At 40.8% G+C, this 13,674-nt stretch overlaps 1 protein-coding gene and 1 long non-coding RNA gene across 5 annotated transcripts in view; one reads left to right on the top strand and one right to left on the bottom strand.

Moving 5' to 3' along the window:
* Positions 1-13,674, bottom strand: part of LOC125905377 (uncharacterized) — a 115,974-nt gene that overhangs the window by 38,122 nt on the left and 64,178 nt on the right. The gene's annotated exons all lie outside the window — the stretch shown is intronic.
* The window catches only part of LOC125905331 (major histocompatibility complex class I-related gene protein-like), a 106,307-nt gene that overhangs the window by 58,059 nt on the left and 34,574 nt on the right, over positions 1-13,674 (top strand). The window lies entirely within an intron of this gene.

The following is a 13,674-nucleotide window of genomic DNA, read 5'->3' as shown; positions in this document are numbered from 1 at the left end:
ACTTGAATATTTTCACATGTTTTGAGAACCAAATCTTAATTTGTAAACTGTCAGATAAATGTAGTAGAGTAGTGGCATGATCTGATGATTGCAGAGAGACATGAGTGCAGGTATAGCCCAGGGCAGAAGTCATCATATACATTGGGGGACAAGTCCCCCCCAGTGTTCAGATATGCCCAAAATGTCCCCCGAAACTGAAAAACAACAACAACAACAACAACAACAACAAAAAACCAACAACTTTTTTTCATTGCTATTCTACAATAGGCAACCACATACCACAATCCGAAATGTAGATTTGGTCCCTCCCAATGTTGACTCCATGGCTACAGCCTTGAGGTAGCCCCACCTTTGCTCTTGCTCTAAACTCCGTGGTGGTTCCAAAAAGAGGAGCAGCTTCAGCAGTGTGGAATAAACTGTGGCGTCGTTAGGCATCATGAATGTTTATGAACAGCTCCAGACTTCTCTTGCAGCGAGTTACCGCTCACACGGAACTCAGCATATCTCCCTCTCCTCTCTCGCCGTGTGCATATGGGAATCGATGTCGTTAAGTAATTTGATTATAAACCTTTGGCTCGACAAAAAAGCTACATATATGTGAATGTGCAGTAGTTCTGGTAGCATAACAGCCTGTCACAGGTTACAGCGTGATGATTAGAGGAGAAATGGCAGAGCATAAAGGCCTCACCTGTTCATTTATATATGTGGATCCCAGGGTATATTTTTTGTATTGGGGAGCTGTTTAAATGTGTAATTAGAGGCAGATTTTATTTTGTTGAACTATAAATAATCTATATACAGAATCTGAATCTCACTCAGAGTTAATGAATATCTGAAGCTAAACTGTTGGGTTGACATGTAAAACTATATCACTTATTTTGTTGCAATACTGTTTTCCAAAATTATATATATATATATATATATATATATATATATATATATATGTGTGTGTGTGTGTGTGTGTGTGTGTGTATACATATATATATACATATATACATATATATATATACATATATATATATATATATATATATATTATTATTATTATTTTTATTTATTTATTTTTTTCATATTGTTAAGAATATTGTTGTCACAAAAATACCCTATTGTGATATTATTTAAGGGCCATATCACCCACCCCTATGTCGAACTCTGGTGTTGACTCTGAGCTCCTCAACTTTACTCTTTAAGAAGCGGATACAGAGAAGCATGGAAGGCAGAGGTGGTCTGTCTGCTCTTCTCCGAAGTTTAGGCATTTCTCAGTACTCAAGTTCAGCAGTTCGGACTTGTGGACTTGGCAAGTTCGGACTTGGCAAGTTCACGCGAGAGTCCGGACTTCCCAAGAACGGGAGGACGGGAGTACAGTCATTTCTGCTTTTGGAACAGCAGCGAACTTGATGATGTCACCACCTCCGCTCACCTTGGCTGTTGTACTGTGATGTATACATGCATTTAGAATAAAACAATATAAACACAGCCCAGCCCTGCGGCTTTTCATTGTCATTGTAAGAAATTAATATATATATAAGGTTTCAACATATATAACTGACACACAAAAACATATAAATAGCCAAAATATTTTCATAAAATGTCTTATAAAGCCTTTTCCCCCGCAACTGGCTTTTGATCATATTTAATCTACATCCAATTCCCGCACCTGGTCTCTGATTATGTGTAATCAGAAGCCAGGTGTGGGGGGAAAAGTTTGTGGAGAGTTGGTGGTTAGTGTGATGGTGAGCATTGGTGAGTTGGAAATCAAAAACTTACAACATATAAAACAAACTATCTGAAAAGTATAGCTATCAAATAAATGTGGCTTGAGTAAAATGTACAGTATTTATCTCTAAGTAAATGGAAATACCCAAAATACATCAAATTTGTACTTAAGTACAGTAGCTACTTGAGTAAATATACTTAGTTACTGTCCATCACTGCATTTGTCTCATCATTATGCTTTCAGTCTACATTTTTATGGAGACTTGACAGTTTACGTGGTACACCTAGGAAAAACAACAGCAGTTTAATATTCAGTCTAACATTTTATTGAAGTGTTGAGTTGTAGATTGTGGTGCTGTTGAACTGTACTGGATTATACTGACAGCAGTTTCTCATTTAGTCTGTCCTCACCAATATAAATGGGATCAAACAGGTCAGATGTGAAGAGGAAAAGTTTATTCAGCCACACTTCAGACATCAGGTATACAATTCATATCAGATAATCAATATTTAAAATGCTGTTGAATAAATACTACAATAAATACAGTTAATCTTTAAATACAATAAATAAACTAAATTCTTAAATTAAAATTAATTAATTAATTTATTTATTATTGTATGGTAAAAAGACATAAAAAAGCAAAAGAATACATACAAAGAACAATTAAATGTTACAACATTTCTAAAAAGAGATTCATGTTTTTAATTTTTTTTACTTTTACAAATAGGAACAGGGCCAAAGTCCCATGTGGCAATATGCACAATTGCATGAAGATGTGCCTATCCTTGCCGCATTCTTTTCTGGGGCTGACCTGAAGCCAGACTTCAGGCTCTCCAGGGAGAGCATCAACATGCTCATCCAGATGCTCATGGCTCATGGATGGAGCCATGAGGTGGAGGTGCTGGTGACAGTTTACTGGCTTGCAGATTGAACAGACAAAATAAGTTATGCACCTTTGCCATTAACAAAAACTATTTAACCAGGAACAAATAATATATCTTATACACTGAGACTGAATGTTGCCCATTAGCCATATCCCAAACAAATTACATTTCATATTTAACCACTACAGAGATATCAGCCACGAATTTTGAAAAGACTACCTGAGAGAGGCTGCTCTCAGTGGGGCAGCCTGAGCGCTCATAAACACGTGTTTATTATCTATGAGCGCTGACACCGCTGTCATCTAGCGGGACCTTACATTCAAGTGGGCTCCATATTAATACATCGACCATGGGTTTGAAGATTAAACTACGCATAAAAACACTACATTCCATGACAGAACAGTAAAATATCGGTAATTACGACTTACAATTGTGCGCCTTTCCCTCACTCGCCATTTCCGATGATAGTTGCGAAATGCATGCTGGGATACCTGGCTGTCTGAAGTCCACACAGGTCTGCTCCGATGCATCCCCAGTAAAAGGGGCCTGGCAGGAACACATCCGGGCATTTGGACTGAACTTGGTTAGATGTGAACTTTGAACTGGAACAGTACATGGGCCGTGACTGATGACGTGTCACAAGTCCACAAGAACACAAGTCCGCACAAGAGCGCACACTGAGAAACGGCTACTGTCTTACTTCAGTGCATCTTCCTCTCATTTGCATCAGTCCCCCACAGCTCTCCACCGGATTTCAGTAGCTGGGGTGGAACAGCAGGAGTCGGTCTCGAGCGTAGCGCAAGAGCACTGCCGGCATGATGTCCCGGCCCTCTGGCATCGAGTGGCATGTTGTGAGCCAGAAAATTAAGTTTAAAAGCGAGATAGCATTTTAGCCATTTAGTTCAGTTCATTAAATTTTGACAAAAAAGTTCTCGTGTTGCATTTTAACTCAAACAAATGGAATGTCCACAACATCTCAGGTTCTGTCAGAACACTTTACTATTCAGGAGTGTGGCATACATGGCATTTACAAGTCCCGTAACATTCTAGCAACATGAGCTTCCAGACCATGCTCTCTGATTCTTCTTCTGGTCCAGATTATACACACGTAATCGCCACCTAGTGGACCTTTTAGGTATAACCCATATCATAGTCAACATCAGGATTAACTCAGGCATGTATTTATCATTAGGAAATAACAGTATGAATGTTAGGATACCACATCTCCTCCACCTTTAAGTCAACAACTCGTTACTTCTAGAAAATAGGCTCATTTGAGATGAACAGCACCTCACCTGGAAAGTAGACGAGAGCAGGCGGCTGCAGCAGTGGGGGCGGTGACAAAAGGCTGTGGTCAAGTTAAACAGTTTCCAGCAGCCTTGAGAGAATATACAGGAAGTCACAGAAATACATACATCCTCTGGAACAGGTCTGTAGGCTTGTAGTTTTCAGACAACAATCGGATATTTTTCAGTATGGCTGAAGATATTGCATACACGTTCATCACAGCGGATGAAATTGAAGCAGAGGAGTTACTTTTCCACGAAGATCAAATTGAACAGAGAAGGTGATTTGTTTTGTCTTAATATTTAAAACAAACCAGAGCTTATGGCCACTGTTAGGCTACAGGTCATATAGTCTAGTGCTTTGCATTTTTTTATAATCCACACATGTTGAAAACCACATTTTGTCAAGTTATTAGGTAATAGGTTTAGAAATTCTCCTACATTTTAGGCAAATTAACACACTAATGAAAAAATCAAACAATCTGGCAACTTTATTGTCCAAACTTGAAAAGAAGGTTGTATTTTTATTATTTCATGGACAGGTGCCATTGTGGAGACAGGCCTACATGATTTTCTTTTGTCAGCAATTCATTTAATAACTGCTTTCTGCAAGCCCAATGAGTTCTTTAGAGTTCTGTATAGAATAATACGCATTATATTTCTCCTAGACTGGTTCCCAAAGTAGCCTACCACATTTCGTCGAGGAGGTTGTAACCTTGTACAGTGTGACTGACTTCAAAAGTCATTTCAGACTTTCAAGGGGACAAGTGGAGGTAGGCTTATCTAAAGCATGTCAAGGCCAAAGTATCATCACTGATAGCTGCATGTTTTTTGAATAATTTTCTCTGTTAACCAGGACCCTACGACCACACTGGGACCTTTCTATTCAAACACACAACAAACAAAATTACCTGTGTCAACCAGTGTTCTTGCCTGTCTATGCACTCTATCCAACCAAGAGTCATATAAGGGTGTGGCAGACAGATTCAGTATCTCTAAATCTACAATGTCAACCCATCTCAATCAGTTTTGCTCCCTGGTGAATCCACATCTGTAATTCATGGCCCACAGGAGAAGCAATACACTTATCTCAGTTACAGTTTCAATCAGCCAGATTTCCAAATCCAATCTGTGCTGTCGATGGATGTCACATTCCCATCATAAAACCCCACTGCAACAACCCCATAGCCTATTCTAACAGGAAACAGTTCTATTCAGTCATCCTCACCGGCTTCTGTGATGGTGAGTGGCGTTTTTGACATGTTAATGTAGGTCACCCCAGGAGTTGGCATGATGCGAGAGCATTTCGACACACAGATGTTGGGCGGCTATTAGAGGAAGATCCCCAGGCCCTGGTCCCACAGGGAATGCACATCATTGGTGATTCAGCGTACCCTCTATTGCAACATCTAATGAAGCCCTACAGGGATAATGGGCACCTAAAGGCTGGGCAGAGGTCTACACATGAAACAGTGGCACACATCAGTGCAACTGTCACAATATATTCTCCATAATATCTGTTTGAATTCTGGTGACCAACTAGATGAAGAGGAGCAAGGTCTTCTTCAAGTCGGAGTGGACATTGATGATGTACACCCACCACAACCCAACAATCACATGCATCTCATTATAGAGACAGGATCTGTGCACTCATTTAAAGACAGGATACACCTTTACATTCATCCCCTTTTCTTTGCAGTCTTTTTTTTATGAGCTGTGTGCAGTATGCCACAGGGTGATGTGAGGCACCACAGATCAAATGCCAAGTTTATCATAGAAATCAAATACTACAAATGTCACAATGTCCTAAGACATTAAGTTAGTTACCCTTTGACTGAAGTGCCTCTACATCATCAAGACTTCTGCTGTGCCTCCAAGTGGCAGCTCATGGTAACTGGGTGGTAAGAACCCAGGCGAAATCACCAGGGGATCTGGGAGTATCACTGGTCCCCAGAGGCAGTCATTTCATGGTTGTGAATTTGAACGAGCCAACCACTGCTTCCTTTGTGGAGTGTTTCAGTTTACAAACATTTTTTCAGTTTCTTCCCAACATATCAAAAAGACAGACACATAAATTTTATTCAACATTTTTATTTGGTATTGCTTTCTGTTAGTAAGTCAATTATTTGTTCTTGCTGCCTTCCAATGTCTTTTAATTGGGTAAGTATTTGTCCCATGCACGAGATATTTTTTTCCTCAAACTTTCTTCTTCATCTCTCCTTCAGTCTCTTCCATCTTGCCAATTCTGGCCTCACGAGTGAGTCCAGAGCAGCTGTCCTCCACTCGGCATGGGACTCGTAAGTGTCCTGAAATGATTATTTAGATTGGGCTTTTTTTGGCAGATGGGGTTGTTGTCTGCATGGCAGTCACGTTGTTCAGGAGTTGACTGACTGAGTTCAGATGAAGTTTGACTTGGAAAAAGTAGTGTGGAAATGATGGTGCCTGGTGGTGCACTCCCCACCCAGGAGCAGAGTTGGGTAAGGGTTACTTTAAAAGTAATCAAAGTACTTTACTGCGTTACTTTTTTAAAAAGTAGCCAGTTACTTTACTGCGTTACTCCCTGAGTAAAGTAACTCAATCATTTTTAAAGTACCTTTGAGTATTCTACATTTCCTATTGGGCAATGGACCACAGGGCGTTTAGCCTAAAGTTTTTGTCTCCAAAATTAAAGTTATGGACCATTTGCCCTTCACTGAGATCCAGTTCTCCCATCACAGCCGTCACTTTGACCAGTAGAAACACAGAACGATCTGCTGCCATAGACAACTGTATGACAACAACATCCCAGCATTTTTAATATTTCCTCTAGGGATGTTACCACACAGAGTAAAAGGGGGAAATGATGGTGTGAAACAGCAGAGGCACTTTGTCAACCCGCTGAGTTAACTTTACTGTCATTAGCATCAAGCTAGCAAACAATGGTACATCCTCACGGTCGGACATAAAGTAATAACATTAACAAATAGCAGCGGGGCTTTTACTCACCACAACTGCAGAGGCTCCCAGCTTCATTTAAAACAGACTACATTATAGACGGTCTGTTATTTATTAATCCCTCTGTGTGTTTATATATTTACTTTTTATCAGCTCCGTTGTCTTTGTAAAGTTAACATATCGCACCGTCATTTCAAACTCAACACTTGTTTCAAATTAAAAGCCCCTTATAACCTCGGCTAGAGAATCCCTCCATTTTCTAAATAGGCTTTTATAGTGAAACATTTGTAGGAACTTGGTTGTGGAGGATACAGTAGCTTGAATGTTTGCGTATGGTGCTTCAAATGTAGCTCCTGCCATCTGCTGGCACTTTTAGGTGACTACAACAACATGTCGGCTGGCACATGAACACACACAGTGACTCAGATGATAGTAAAAGTCATGAAAATAGGACAAGAATAACCTGATGACATCACACACGTCGTGAAAGACGACCCGGGATAATTAGTGAGTACCAGCGTGTAGTGTGTCATGTCTGTCGGCCAAGTCATGGCACGATTTTATGACTCCACAATCGTGTAATTCAGAATGGGCAGAAAAGTCGTGTAGTGTGTACCAGGCATAATGCAAGTCCTGAGTCTGACCTGTCTGTCAGTGAGTCCTTCTCCACCTTTTTTATACTCCATCTTAGATAACGGCAGCATTTCTTCTACCACGTAGCTAGCCACAAGCTTCATGACTTCTTTTGGAATGATGGGTTTGACATTATCTCCGTTATTAGAACCAAAAAACAGTCATTGCTGTTTCAGAGCTGAAGGACCAGCGTTCTAAAAGTAACGGAAATAACTGATGGCTTGTAGAAAATGTACTCAAATATTTGATTACTCAAACAGCAAACTAACGCGTTAGGTTACTCGTTACTGCAAAAAGTAATCAAAGTTACTTTGTAATGTGTTATACCCAACTCTGCCCAGGAGCCACTAAATATTTCATCCATTTGCTGTAAGAAAGGAGAAAATTTCAGTTAAAATAGAAGAAGCACAAGTGTCCCAATGTTTTGAAGTCATACAAAGTGGAATTTCCTAAAACAACATATTTACTTTACACAGTGGTCACAAGTTTGTTTATCATAACTTGGGATTTGAACTTGAACTGCTAAGGAGAGAATAAGAGAAAAATTTGGCAGACTGTAGGCCTTGGAGGTCATATTGTCATATGACCCAAAGTGTAAGAAAAGGAATCTGGACGCACTTTGTGTCGTTCGGGCCCATAGGGTTAAACCTTTATTGCACAGCATAAGACTAATGGCCTACAGTGTTAAATATTGCAGTAACACTGAATGGTCTGATTTAATGAAAAAGATGGTGTTTGTTGTCTCAATTAAGAGCCAGTCATGGTGGTAGCCTATCTCAAGATTCAAGATTCAAGATTAACTTATTGTCCCACCAGTGGGAAATTTGCCTTGGGCCTGTTCACCCCTGCTGCAGCCATAAAACACACTGGTGGTAACACAACATAAAAACAGGTACTAAATAAATAGTGCAACATAGTAAGTAGATAAATAGTGCAGCAGGCAATAAATAGTACAACATAGTAATAAATAGGAAATTAAAACAGTAAAGAAACGTTATAAAATAAACAGCATACAGCAATTTAAAACAGCAGCCGTAGTGCTTGCATCTTGGCTTTATCTGCCACTGCTAACAATTTTAATAGAAGCAGGGACAAAGGATTTTTTGAATCTATTGAATGTGCACCGGGGAACTCTGAACCTTCTTTCTGAAGGTAACAACTCATACTCTGAGTGCAGGACATGAGACACATCATCAATTATTATGTTTGCCTTGCACAATGTGGCCTGTTCGTAAATGCTCTGCATGGATCAGTGTTCTCTGACGCCCATAATTTTCCACGCAGTGTGGATTAATTGCAACAGCTTATTTCTCAGATGTGCAGAGAGGTTGCCAAACCGAGCCGTAATGCCATATCTGATTAGGATCTCCAGAACTGCCTGATAGAAGATCAGCATGTCATCAGAAAATTTAATCATGTGATTTCTCTGATAGACACACACAAAACAGTTCAGTGTTAATATACAATAGACTATGTGCAGTTTATGATCTGTGATATGAATCTCAATTAAACGTCACCATCAGCCACAAGTTTTCAGTGAACAGACTAGACCTTCAGATCTGAAAATCAAACTCTCTCCCATTCATCAAAAATAGAGAGTTTATATGAATCGTCATCTTGTTGAGTCCACATCTAAACCAATCAGCTGTTAGACCAGGTGAGAGCCAGGCATTTCCCATCATGCCCTGGGTCTTGCAGTCGGTGGAGAGCAACTGCAGTGCCTGGCTCTAAAAACTGCGGCTGCCTTGCTCTCGTGATTTTATCGCCGCCCACGTTTGTAATACATCAGAGCAAGTTGGGATGAAGTCGGATACAAGACTTACCGGCAGCAATGTGCGCCGATCACTGGTGATCGAATCTGCGCAGGCCTGGCTCATCTTGAACGAGCCTAATGTCAAACAATCATATCTGTTTAACACAAAATATACATCAATGTTACAATAGTCATGAAACTGGAACTCTTTGATTTTTTTTAACTTGGAAGGTTCATCGTTCCAGTGAGATCAGAGCACATTCTCTTCCTGGAAAAGATCACACTCTAACTAACAAAGTCTCTGAGGTGAGCAGGTTTATGTCGTTCACAGACTGAACAGATGAGTCTGTCCTGGCCGGGACATCCGGGGCAGACTGCTGCTCAGGTGGCTTAGCTGAAGGAGATCCGTCTCCCTCGCTCATCACTAGAGGCACTAGGCCTACAGAGCCTTGTTCAGTGTGCTCCAACAGCAGCAAGTCTTTCTTGGGCTCCAAGTTTGGCGCTGCTTCTGTCAGTGTAGCTCTAACTTGACCCCCATGTCTCTTCATGGTTTGACCACTTCCCACGCTGACTGTGTATGACACAAGACCTGAAGAGCTCTGGATGACTGCTGGGATCCATTCAGGGCTGTGAGAGTAGTTTGTGATGAGAACGTCATGTCCGGGTGTGAAACTTTTCAGTTTCCTGTTTGTGTCATGGGTCTGCACCCCCACCCACCTGAACAACGGCATCATTAAGTTCGTGGATGATACCACCATAGCGGGTGAAAAGGCTGTCAGTATGGTACTCCATGAACAAGCTCATCCTCAACATCAAGACAAAAGAGCTGATAGTCGACTTCAGGAGGAGGAAATCTGACATTCAGCCTATTGTCATCAATGGGGACAGAGGGGAGATGGTCTCGGACTTCAGGTTCCTGGGCGCTTACATCAAGGAGGACCTATCAATGGACAACAAACACCACAACACTGCTGAAGAAGGCACAACAGAGACTATATTTCCTAAGGATACTCAGGAAGAATACCTTAACAGTTTGTCAGACTAGTTTTCAGCCTAGTCAGACAAGCATGAACTGATGAAGCCTCTTGGATAAGAGGTGAAACGTCTTCTAAAACAAAAACTAAGTCCAGTTGCGTTTGATTCAATTGCCTCGAGGTAACTATGACCTGGATGAATGAGAATATCCACAGGCACCTGCCGTGCAGCTGGTTTGCCAGCTGCATGGCAGCAGACAGAAAGGCGCTGCAGAGGGTCATTAACACTACCCAAAAGCTCACTGGCTGCCCTCTTCCATCTCTTGAGGACATTTACAATACACGCTGCCTCAGGAGAGCCCACAGCATCCTCAGGGACCCATCCCACCCTGGTCACCACCTATTTGAACTGTTGCCCTCAGGAAGGCACTTTAGGACCATCAAAGCAAAAACAAACAGACTGAAAAACAGCTTCGACCCCAGAGCTGTCATCACACTAAACTCTGCACAATCCTGCAAACACTTGAATATTCACTAAATACTCTACTGTGCAATATACAGGCCTCTGTGCAATATTATGCTGTCTGTGTAATATTCCTTTGATGATATTTCTTATTTATAGTTTCTTTTATCATATTTCTATAGCTTTTGTTTTGCTGCCTTGTTTTTAACTTATACCTTTATTGCACTGAATCTAAGAGCTGCTACCTCAATTTCATTGTACTCGTACAATGACAATAAAGAAATTCTGATTCTGTTTCTGTTTCTGCTTCAGTTGTTTTTGCTGCTCTTAAGTTTTAGCATCAAGCACAACAAAATCCAGAACAGATCTGAGTCTCTGTGACATCATCAGCTCTGCAGGTGATGCGATAACTGAACAGAAACCTAGACAGTCTGGTTGGCAAAGTCTTTCCTTTCATCTTTTTCATTCCCTTCTTGAAGGTTTGGATCGCCCTCTCCACCAACCAATAAGAGAATGGGTGGAACGGTGCCGACCTCACATGACGAATGCCATTTTTCTTCATAAATGACTCAAACTCTGCACTTGTGAAACAGGTACCATTGTCAGACACTAACATTTTTGGTTTTGCTTGTATTTGACTCTGACAAGAGCTGCACCAATCACCTAACCAGGGTCTCCTGTATAAGTCTCCAACTTAATCCTGACTGGCCTCACCTGAGGAGCTTTTCCCATTCATTTTCATATTCACAGTATATGGGTCTATTTTTCTCAGAAGCACTTCACGCATGTGACCCAGTTTGCACTTCATGCAGTGTTAATGTGCCTTCTTCTGAGTGATCAGTGTTACTGTCCTCCTGCTTCTCTTGCACTTTGTGGGAACGGTAGTTTGAGGTCCGTCCCTTTTTACTCTTAACATTAGCTGATTTTGTATTCCCTTTGTTTTGCATTGTCTTCTTACAACATGCTCTGGCAATGTGCCCCACTTTTCCACATGCATGACACATTCAGATGCTGTGAGATGTACTTTGCAACGGTAACACTCCTTCGTAGCTCCCTTGAACTCTCCAGCCTCATGTGAGCCTTTGTTTACCTTAAAGCACTTTGCTTTTGCACGGGGGTTTTGCAGATCCTGAGCATTGTTGTTCACTGTCTCCACTGCTACAGCAGTTTGACAGTGCTTAATCAAAAGTCAAATCCACTTCTGCCAGGAGCCGTCTTTGAATCCGGTCATCATTAATCCCACAGACAATCCTGTCTCTCAACATCTGCTGGAAGGTGTCACCATAGTTACAGTCCTGTGACAGCCAACGCAATTCTGCCGCGTACTCCATTACTGATTCATTAGCCTTTCGATTTCTGGAATCAAACTTGTACCTTTGCACAATTTTGCTTGGCTTGGGATCAAAGTGTTTTTTTAACAGGCTCACCAGTTCCAAGAAGGCTCTCTGCTTGTCCCTGTTGTCGATGTCATTGGCTGCCATAAACATCACTATTATTTCAAAATACTCTTTCCAGGTTTGATTTTTTGAGTCATACACTGCAAGCATGCCAGTTGTAGCCATTTCTTCACTCTTTGTTTCCTCTCCCCCTTCTCACACAGCCGTCCCCTGCCCCACTGTTGACCGCAGCATGGTGTTAGCTTTAGCAACTGCTAACTGACTCGTCGCCAAAATGATGTTGCATCTTAACTGAAATGGAATGTCCACAACATTTCAGGTTCTGTCCGAAAACTTTACAGTTCAAGGAGTGTGGCATACATGACGACATGAACTGCCAGACTACGCTTTCTCAGATTCTTCTTCGGGTACAGGATATACACTCCAACAACACATCAGGATTAACTCAGGCATGTATTTATAATTGGGAAATAATAGTATGAATGTTAGAATACCAACCTCAGGGACAGATGGTTATTTATCAACTAATAGTTCACGCAGTTAGTCCCTCAGTCATTCCTAATTTGTTCCTAAGTAAGTACTCAAAATGTGTCCCTTATTGTGAAGTATCACCTGTCAGGCTGACATGCTAAACTTGTATAATTTACATACATAGCCCGACGTCCATGCAAAACATATAATGTATTATGTCCCTTGTACTCATCAAGATGTTCTTTTGTCAGCTGATTTTCTTTTATTCCACCTGTGCAAGCAGGTTTGTTCTTGTGATGAGTAATCTATTTATTATGGGATCTTTGGCCAAGACAGCTGCAGTGACAGATACTTTGTGATAAACATGTGTCATCAGTGGGCCCACAGGGAACCTGCACCTGCAGAAGTCTAGTGGCAACTCCATAGTTCTCCCATTTGATTTAAAATAAACATGTATAATTAAATGCATACACCTATTTCTTAAATGATTATTGTTTATGACAAGCAAAACTAAAAAACAAGCCAAAAATCAGCCACATTCTGCAGATTTTCATTATTTATCACTGTAACAGTAAAAAAAAAATTGGTTCTAGTCATCACGTAGAGGGAACATCTGACCTCATTTCTTGCTAAATGTGTCATCTTAAACTGTTTTGTCTTATGATCTACAAGGAAGATGAAATGTAAATCAAAATAAAAGCTGGTTGTGCAGGTTTTTTTGTTTCGTTTTTACAATGACGGAGTCAGAGAGGGAGATAAAAACAGAACACAGAAGTACAAATCTAACTGAAACACCTTTAGTTTGTGTGTAATTAGACAGACCTTTATAATCCACAGTTCTGGTATTATCAGGAGAATATTAACAAGTTGTCACTGAAACTACTGCTGTGCTGCAGACAGTGCCCTTTGTAAAGCATGCTGTACTCACTGACAAGTGCTTTATAAATAAAGCTTTACAGGTGGATTGCATCAAGTCCAATGGGTCAAATTTTGTGTGTTATATGATACACTGCCTGCTTCTTCTAAAGGTCTGTCTGTGCTTGTCTGCTGCTAAAGACACATGAACACATAACAGAGGCTCAAACTACCACACAGAGTCAGGACAAGGAACAAGTCTCTGTTAAATAAACTGTGGAGAAAATATGCTGTCATGCTATTGATA

This window comes from Epinephelus fuscoguttatus, linkage group LG17, assembly GCF_011397635.1.
Source record: "Epinephelus fuscoguttatus linkage group LG17, E.fuscoguttatus.final_Chr_v1".
Lineage (NCBI taxonomy): Eukaryota > Metazoa > Chordata > Actinopteri > Perciformes > Serranidae > Epinephelus > Epinephelus fuscoguttatus.
The sequence above is the reverse complement of the archived record's forward strand: the minus strand, read 5'-3'. Positions and strand labels throughout refer to the sequence as shown.